Raw genomic sequence first — 9580 nt, 5'->3', positions numbered from 1 at the left:
TAAAATTTGTGGTGGAGGCATGATTTGATCTAGGCCGTGTTCATTTGACGTTTTCAAATTCGTGGTGGAGGCACGTTTTTTAGGTTGTGTTCATTTGACACCAAAAACGAAAAAGAAAAAAGAGGCCAAATCATGTCCATGTACACAAATGTATAGATTAAATTTCCATGACTGCCAACACAAATGGTCTCCGGTCTCCCCTACATCAAAGTTTCCTGTTTTAAATCCCACAACAAATCATCACCAGCAGCACACATCCCACATGAAAGCAGGGCAGCAGGCCGGACGATGGGGGCACAGTAGCACCAATGGCTCTCATTAAAAACAACCCTGTGTAGGGGGGGGTCTTGTGAACCCTCTGCGCCCCCCAGTCACCCCCCTCCCTCCCACTGCTTCTTACACATACATTCACATGTGCTTAATCGCACACACACATACACTTAGTCACGCCTCCCTGCATCCTTAAGCCTTCAAGGCGGGCAGGTTCAAAGGCGGTGTGAGGACGGAGGAGGTGGAGGTGGAGGTACCAGCCGTCGTGACCGACCCTCGCCTCGTGGGCCTCCTCCGCCGCCGCTGTGAGCCTAATACCCGTTGAACATCACACGGATCCACATGAAGGGGACACATGGAGAGATCAGACCAGCTCGGCTGCTCGTTAACTCGGGCCACTAATCACTCCGTCGCTCAGCATCTCGCGACCTGTCCATCCTAAAGACCAGCGGGTCTCAACGTGGGATCGGGGGGCCACCAGGGGTCCTTGAGGGAGTTCCAGGGGTCCCCAGCAAATTGATGTTAAATGTATTTAACAACCTATTAATTGACAAGAAGTTTTTTTTTCTTTTAGCGGGGGGTTCCTATCTGGAGGAAACCCCAGGGGAAGAAGAAGAGAAGGAGAAGAAGAACATGCAAACTCCACACAGAAGGGCCCTTTTTGATGAGCCCACCTGGGCCGTAGGCACTGAGGACATGGGAATGGAGACACACCCTCAGCACCCACAGTGTCCCAGGCGGGAATCAAACCCAGGACCTTCTTGCTGTGAGGTTACAGCGCTACCACTGCGCACCTAACAATTGATTGACAATTGCCAAGAAGTTAAAACAATTAGAATGTAGAAGAATGACAGTTTTTATCTCTCTACTGTACCTACAGTGTAGATAGTCATGGAATTCTGGACACAGATTTGGGTCTGAAATCTCATGGAGGTCCGTGGCCCCAATGTGGACTCAATTTAGGGTCCTTGATATGAAAAACTTTGAGAATCTCTGCTAAAAACGGTCAACTCCAACTCACGCACCCCTCCCTTTATATTTACACTAGTGGTCCGTTTGCTTTTGGACAAGCATGTTGATTTGAATGTTGCAGGGGGGGGCTGAGATGGGTGGAGTCTAAAAGGCGGGTGGAGGGTGGGTAACAGGGGCGAAGAGGGGTGTTTTTAATAGTAGGCCGAGAGTCGTCTGTGTCGCAATTATCTCACTTTGTTGCACTTACAGAATGCTTGACCTGCTTCTCAGCATTGATACGCCACATTCTCAGGGCGAGGCGGGGGTCGGCACCGAGGGTCCGGATCCGTGTGGGAGTGTGTGAGAGCATTGTGTGTGTGTGTGTGTGTGTGTGTGTGTGTGTGTGTGTGTGTGTGTGTGTGTGTGTGTGAGAGAGCGAGAGGGGTAGGAAGAGAGATTGTTTTGAATGTGTGTGAGAATGAAAGAGCATGTGTATGTGTGACAGTGTGTGTGGTTGTACCTGTCAGACGGCTGCTCCACGGGGGGACCCGGGCCGTGAGAGCATGGGGCCTCCTGGGTGGGCGATAGCGGAGGTGAGGTGAGGAGGAGGTTGGGAGGGAAGTCAGGTTGGTGTTGGCTGATGCACCTCCTTATCACAAGACCCAGAGACAATACAGCAGCTCCCCTCTGTCTCACCATGCAGGGTGAGCACACACTCAGACTGACTTTCAGTTAACACTGCACTGAAATCATTTATTTTATCTTGTATCCATCCAGATTTATCAAGCACATTTTTATTGAAATCATCTCACAGATAATTTTACAGATAATTTTATGGGTTTCAACAAATTTAATTTATTTTTATTTTTTCTTTCTTTCAGTAGCTTGTTTCAGGTCATTTGCTTGAAATTGGCTTGGATAAAGCTTGAATTGTTTCTTTTTTTTTGGCAATTTCTTGAAATAAGTAATTGTGAAATGCATTGAAACCAGCAAGATTATCCTCCAATGCAGTGAGATAATTGGAATAAAAATATCAATTATCCAAACATCAAGCTTGATATGGCTGGAAACAAGTTAAAATCACTAGATAGATTTTCATTCCGCATGACAGCTGTGTTCAATCTGCAGGTTGGGAGCCAAGGAACTCAACATCTCTCAACATCTGGATGATAATACAGAGTTTTATAGTGTTGAATATATTCATGATTATCTTAATACTCATAACAAAGCTATCGGTCAAAATGTATAAGGTCATATAAACAAGAACAACCAATGATAATTATATTTATAGCATGTTATAGAGCATGGTGCAGGTTGGAGACCACATTGCATTAATATGTGGAAGGGGTATATAGCAATGGGATTTGGGGGAAAACACTTTTTTTCAATCACACATAGCTGCGTTTAGACTCGTTTTTGTAACCAGCTGGGGGCACTAGTCCATTTCATGGAACTAACACTTGTGATGTCACAAGGATGCAAACTAGTCACCTTTAGGTGACAGTCACATTTTTCAATATGAGGATTTCTGAGTGGTTTTATGTCTGCCCTGGTATCTTTCACCTTTTTTCACTCTCCATGACTTTGCATCCCTGTGTCAGCTCCAGCAGAACATTCTCCTCTTGTGATGTCACTCCTGTTGTTATGTCACACGCCCATTTATAAAATGCCACCTTTTCCTCCATATTTATACCGTGGGGCTGGTGGGGGGGGGATCTTTGTCTTTTTGGAGTATTTTCACTGTAATCAGAATTAATAAATTCAGATTTTTTTTTAACCTGCACCATGCTCTTTAAGGTGCTATAACTATATATAAAGGTGCTATAGGTGTGATAAGAGGTCTAGAAGGTGCTCACCTTCTAGACTGAAGACAAGTTGTTATCTGTCATCAGTTTGCCTTGCAGTAGCCTAGTGTTTCCTAAACTGTATGGTTTGGCTCTGTGTTTGGTGAATGACAAGCACATTAGTATGTAGATTAAGTAGAGAACGACTCAAATTCTGACGACCCTGTGCAGAAAATGTCCACTCCACAGTCCATCCAGTATTAGCCTCCAAATCCACGAGGCTATTTTAGGTCCCTGAGAGGGGGGAGGTAATAAATCAAGTGAGAAGGTCATTTTCCCATTGACTTCTGCACAATTGGACTTGTTCTTGCAGCCAGAGATATATATATATATATATATATATATATATATATATATATATATATATATATATATATATATATATATATATATATATATATATATATATATATATATATAAATATATATATTCTAATTTCTATAATAAAACATCTAAAAGTTATATAAAAAATTATGACGTGATGATGTGTCCCAGTGCATGCTGTAGCATTGTATTTTGAATCGTATTAGTCTGGATCCCCTGGCCAGTGACACTTAGGAATAGTCTAGGTGACAACCAAGTATAGTTTGGTGACAAGCTGGAGATAGTCAGGGATCCACAGGCCCAAAAGCTCAAGAAAATGGGTTGAACCTGACATGGCATGCTATACTTTTTGTTTGTGTTTTATCTATTCATTTGGACATTAAGGTCCACTGAATGAGAGGTCTGCTCTGCCGGAAACCTCGCGAAAAAAAGTTGTGGCCATTTTTGGATATGAAGCCTTTATTTTTTGACCGAGAAATGTGAAAGAGGTTTTTTTCCTCAAAGTCCTCAGTGGGTTGCGTAGGCTGTCAATAAATTCATCCCAGGTACACAGAACATGTGTGTTGACAACACCAACTTAAGAAATACACTTACAAAACCTTTCCAAATGATTTATAGCCATTTTCTATTACAAAAAAGCACTCGTTTTTTGAATTTTCTCCATTATTTTCATCTTTACTTTGTTAGTAAGCAATTATATCCTGAAATATGACATCAGCCAATGTGCATTCTTTTCAGCAGATATTATAATCATTCCACACTAAAGATGATTAAAATCAACCCAAAATCAATGGATCTGTGGTGATTTTATTACCTTTATGCTCAAAATTCCTAGAGACATGTTTTTAGTTTTAACAAAACCCTGTACCCCAAAGACAATACTTGTAACACAAGAAATTCAAAACAACAAAATGATTTTAATCACAAAATGTACACTGCATGACAAGCCAAGAAAACAATTATTGTTACACAGCTTTGGATAGATTGTGACCAGTATCTAGAAAACATTAAATTAAACATTAGCTGAACAAAATTATTGAACACAACACATTAAAAAAAGAAAGAAAAAAGACTGGCAACAAGGTCTATAATATAACAGAATTAACTTTGCAATGAACAAAATAACTCAATCACTGTCACTGTCTTCAAGTGTGAGAAATAACTCAATCACTGTCACTGTCTTCAAGTGTGAGTTCAATCGTTGAACATTTGTTGGGGTCCCCAGTGCAGAGACATGCGATGACACACTTGACATTGGCTCTCACACAAGAGCATCCTCGGGCACACATGATTTTCTTGCAGTGACAGTATTTGGTGTGTTTGAATTCTGCAGGTTTTGCCTCCTTCAGCATCATGGTTGCCATCAGCTTACCACTGACAAGCTCTCTGCCGAAGTCAGTGGCAACAGGGTAGGTTGGTTGAGACATGTGTGCTCGCTTGCATACAGCCAACTGATGCAGGGCTCGGCGAAGGTGTAACTGGAACGAAGGCATCTTCGGTAGGTGGAAGGCAACGCATGTCTCCTTTGATATTGCCAAAGAGATGGGCTCGCAGTGCATCCAAATTACCACTGAAGTCACTCCTCTCATACAGTGACACCATGTACCGCCTAGCCGCTGTCACAACATCTTCTTTAACATCCAGGCTTTCCCCAGGGTTACCGTATCTGCACAGGGGCAGAAGGTCTTCCAGGTGATCAACGGCAGTTTTGTAGGCGTGCTTTTTTCCTCTTCTGTAGAGATAGCTCACTGTGTCACATCCAGTCAGTAGGTGCTGAGGAGCATGGAGGAAAGATCTGCAGCTTGAACATCATTGTTCACAGGGCGTTTGCGATTGCATGAGCAGGTAGATATCCATCTTCTTTACCCACAGCTCCTGCAGGCCATCCATGTGTGCAATGTAGTATATGCACATCATGATCACGTCTGTGTCAGTAGCCACCACTACAGCCCGTTTGTGGTGCAGATGTTGTAATGAGTATGCAATGTGGGCAAACATCCTGGTATCTGCCTCCTCATGCTTCTCACAGGATAGTTCTGGAAGCTCAACCTGACAATCTGCTTTTAACAGAACAGTGCGACCAGGATCACGGAAAATTACATGGATGGCCTGCAGGAGCTGTGGGTAAAGAAGATGCAATCGCAGACGCCCTGGCAGTGAACTATGATGTTCAAGCTGCAGATCTTTCCTCCATGCTCCTCAGCACCTACATACTGACTGGATTCAAGATTCAAGATTCAAGATTTTTATTGTCACTCCGTAGTACAAGTATCACGTGTGAAATTCTTGTGCTGTAGGCTCCGTTACAACATAGTGCAAATAACAGTATAACAGTGCAAAAACAGGGCATATAGATGCAGTAAAACAAGAGAACAACAAGCAATAACAGTAAACTTTTCCTTTTCTTTTCTATCGTAGACACCTTAAAACATAATTAAACATTCTGTTTGCACAGGTGCAAATAACATAGGCATAATTATCATATGTAATGGTAGCAGCTGCTACATGATTGTTTATTTGTGTGTGTTAAGGAGTCTCGTGGCCTGCGGGAAGAAACTGTCCCTCAGGCGATTTGTTCGTGCTTTTGGGACCCTGTATCTCCTCCCTGAGGGTAACAGGGAGAACAGGCTGTTGTGGGGGTGGTATGTGTCCTTGATGATCTTCAGGGACCTCCTGAGGCACCGCTGATTGTACAGTTCCTGCAGTTCTGGCAGCTCACATCCTGTTACGTGCTGGGCCGTGCGCCTCACTCTTCTTAGTGCCCTGCGGTCCATGGTGGTACAGTTCCCGTAAAGTGAAGCAGCCAGTCAGCAGGCTTTCAATGGTGCCTCTGTAGAAGTCCCTGAGGATTTTTGGCCTTAGCCCAAATTTCTTCAGGCGTCTGAGTCCGTGTAGTCGCTGTTGGGCCTTTTTGACAACAGTGTCGGTGTGGCTGGCCCATGTCAGGTCCTGGTGGATGTTGACTCCCAGGTACTTGAAGCTGTCCACCTTTTCCACCACTGTGCCATTGATGGTGATTGGGGGGTGTACGCCCCCCCCCCCCCCCCCTCCTGTAGTCTACAATGATCTCCTTGGTCTTGGAGACGTTCAGAGAGAGGTGGTTGTCCTGGCACCATTGTTCCAGGACCCTCACCTCCTTTCTGTAGGCCATCTCGTCGCTCCTGGAGATCAGCCCCACGACCGCTGTGTCGTCTGCAAACTTCACGATGGTGTTCGAGGTTTGAGTCGCCACGCAGTCGTGGGTGTAGAGGTCATACCGGAAGGGGCTGGAGACGCATCCCTGGGGCACTCCTATGCTGATGGTCAGTGGGGAGGTGAGGTTGCCCACTCTCACCACCTGGCGGTGGTCTGTCAGAAAGTCCAGGATCCAGTCACACATTGCTGTGTTTAGTCCCAGATCCTTGAGCTTGTGCTGTGACACAGTGAGCTATCTCTACAGCTAGCTCTACAGAAGAGGAAAAAAGCATGCCTACAAAACTGCCGTTGATCACCTGGAAGACCTTCTGCCCCTGTGCAGATACGGTAACCCTGGGGAAAGCCTGGATGTTAAAGAAGATGTTGTGACAGCGGCTGGGCGGTACATGGTGTCACTGTATGAGAGGAGTGACTTCAGTGGTAATTTGGATGCACTGCGAGCCCATCTCTTTGGCAATATCAAAGGAGACATGCGTTGCCTTCCACCTACCGAAGATGCCTTCGTTCCAGTTACACCTTCGCCGAGCCCTGCATCAGTTGGCTGTATGCAAGCGAGCACACATGTCTCAACCAACCTACCCTGTTGCCACTGACTTCGGCAGAGAGCTTGTCAGTGGTAAGCTGATGGCAACCATGATGCTGAAGGAGGCAAAACCTGCAGAAGAATTCAAACACACCAAATACTGTCACTGCAAGAAAAGCATGTGTGCCCGAGGATGCTCTTGTGTGAGAGCCAATGTCAAGTGTGTCATCGCATGTCTCTGCACTGGGGACCCCAACAAATGTTCAACAATTGAACTCACACTTCAGACAGTGACAGTGATTGAGTTATTTCTCACACTTGAAGACAGTGACAGTGATTGAGTTATTTTGTTCATTGCAAAGTTAATTTTGTTATATTATAGACCTTGTTGCCAGTCGTTTTTCTTTCTTTTTTTAATGTGTTGTGTTCAATAATTTTGTTCAGCTAATGTTTAATTTAATGTTTTTTAGATACTGGTCACAATCTATCCAAATTAAGCTGTATAACAATAATTGTTTTGTTGGCTTGTCATCCAGTGTCCATTTTGTGATTAAAATCATTTTGTTGTTTTGAATTTCTTGTGTTACAGTATTGTCTTTGGGGTACAGGGTTTTGTTAAAACTAAAAACATGTCTCGAGGAATTTCGAGCATAAAGGTAATAAAATCACCACAGATCCAGTGATTTTGGGTTGATTTTAATAATCTTTAGTGTGGAACGACTATAATATCTGCTGAACAGAATGACACATTGGCTGATGTCATATTTCAGGATATAATTGTTTACTAACAAAGTAAAGATGAAAATAATGGAGAAAATTAAAAAAACGAGTGCTTTTTTGTAAAAGAAAATGGCTATAAATCATTTGGAAAGGTTTTGTAAGTGTATTTCTTAACTTGGTGTTGTCAACACACATGTTCTGTGTACCTGGGATGAATGTATTGACAGCCTACGCAACCCACAGAGGACTTTGAGGAAAAAAACCTCTTTCACATTTTTCGGTCAAAAAATGAAGGCTTCATATCCAAAAATGGCCGCAACTTTTTTTCGCGAGGTTTCCGGCAGAGCAGACCTCTCATTCAGTGGACCTTAATGTCCAAATGAATAGATAAAACACAAACAAAAAGTATAGCATGCCATGTCAGGTCCTCTCAAATTTTGGGTGACTGGATCCCTGACTAAGAGACAGTTGACAGTCGGAGAGACGGCACCCGGTACGGGATGGGTTATTCACCCCAGCCTGGCTCTCTCGTGAGGGAGAAATCCACAAACGCTACGGATTAGCCTCCTGAAAAGCTGTGTAAAGATCGACGCGGCCTGGGGTCCTTCAGGCTAGAGCGAGGTGCTCGCCGCAGGCGAATGACGTGCAGCGCACAGGCCTGCTTGAGGCATCCTCTTTGCCTATGGTGCGGCATAGTGGGATTGCCTTTTGGAAGGGTCTGGTGAGACGAAGGAGGAGCGCGGCCTGGATTCACCCACAGGGCCTTAGCCCTCCATGCACCGAAGGGTCTTTCAATGCTGCGGTGTAGCATGGCAGAGCCATGGTCGGGCAGGCAACAGCGCCAGTTGGCGTTTATCTCGGAGTACACCACGGACATCCAACATGTGGCGGGGAAGCATAATCCCGTGCCTGACTGTCTTTCCCACACTTTTTCCGGCGCCGTCCACCTGGGCATCGACTACGCTCGCATGGCTGCGGATCAAGTTTCGGACGTTGAGGTACAGGCATACAGGTCAGTGGATACAGGCCTTCAGTTGGTGGATGTGCCGTTGATAAAAGTACCACGCTGCTTTGTGATGTGTCCACAGGCCAACCTCGCCCGTTGGTGCCCCAGGGGTGGAGATGAGATGTTTTTGACGCCATACACAGTCTTTCTCATCCAGGAGTGAAGCCATCTGGTGGCAGCGAAGTTTGTCTGGCATGGCATGAAGGTTGACGTTCGCACATGGGCCAGGACCTGTGTGGCATGTCAACGCAGTAAGATCCATCGTCACATTAAGGCACCATTGGAGCGTTTTGCTGTTCCTGAGAGACGTTTCGACCATGTGAATGTGGATCTAGTGGGGCCCCTTCCCCCGTCCAGGGGATTTACCCATCTTCTCACCATGGTCGACAGGAATACACGGTGGCCAGAAGCTGTCCCGCTGTCAGCAACTTCTACGGCGGAGGTGGCCCGCGCATTCATCAGCACTTGGGTCAGTCGGTTTGATGTTCCTTCTGATCTCTCTTCTGACCGGGGGCCCCAGTTCACCTCGGAGCTGTGGACGTCCGTCACTCAACAGCTGGGGATCTCGCTGCATAGGACTTCGGCTTACCATCCGCAGGCCAATGGTCTGTGTGAACGCTTCCACCGTTCCATGAAGGCTGCTCTGAAGGCTAACCTGCAGGGCGAGAGCTGGGCTGACAGACTTCCCTGGGTGATGCTGGGGCTTCGTACGGCACCGAAGGAGGATTTACTTTCGTCTTCGGCGG

This window comes from Poromitra crassiceps (assembly GCF_964638095.1).
Source record: "Poromitra crassiceps genome assembly, chromosome: 6".
In the NCBI taxonomy this organism is placed as follows: Eukaryota; Metazoa; Chordata; class Actinopteri; order Beryciformes; family Melamphaidae; genus Poromitra; species Poromitra crassiceps.
The sequence above is the reverse complement of the archived record's forward strand: the minus strand, read 5'-3'. Positions refer to the sequence as shown.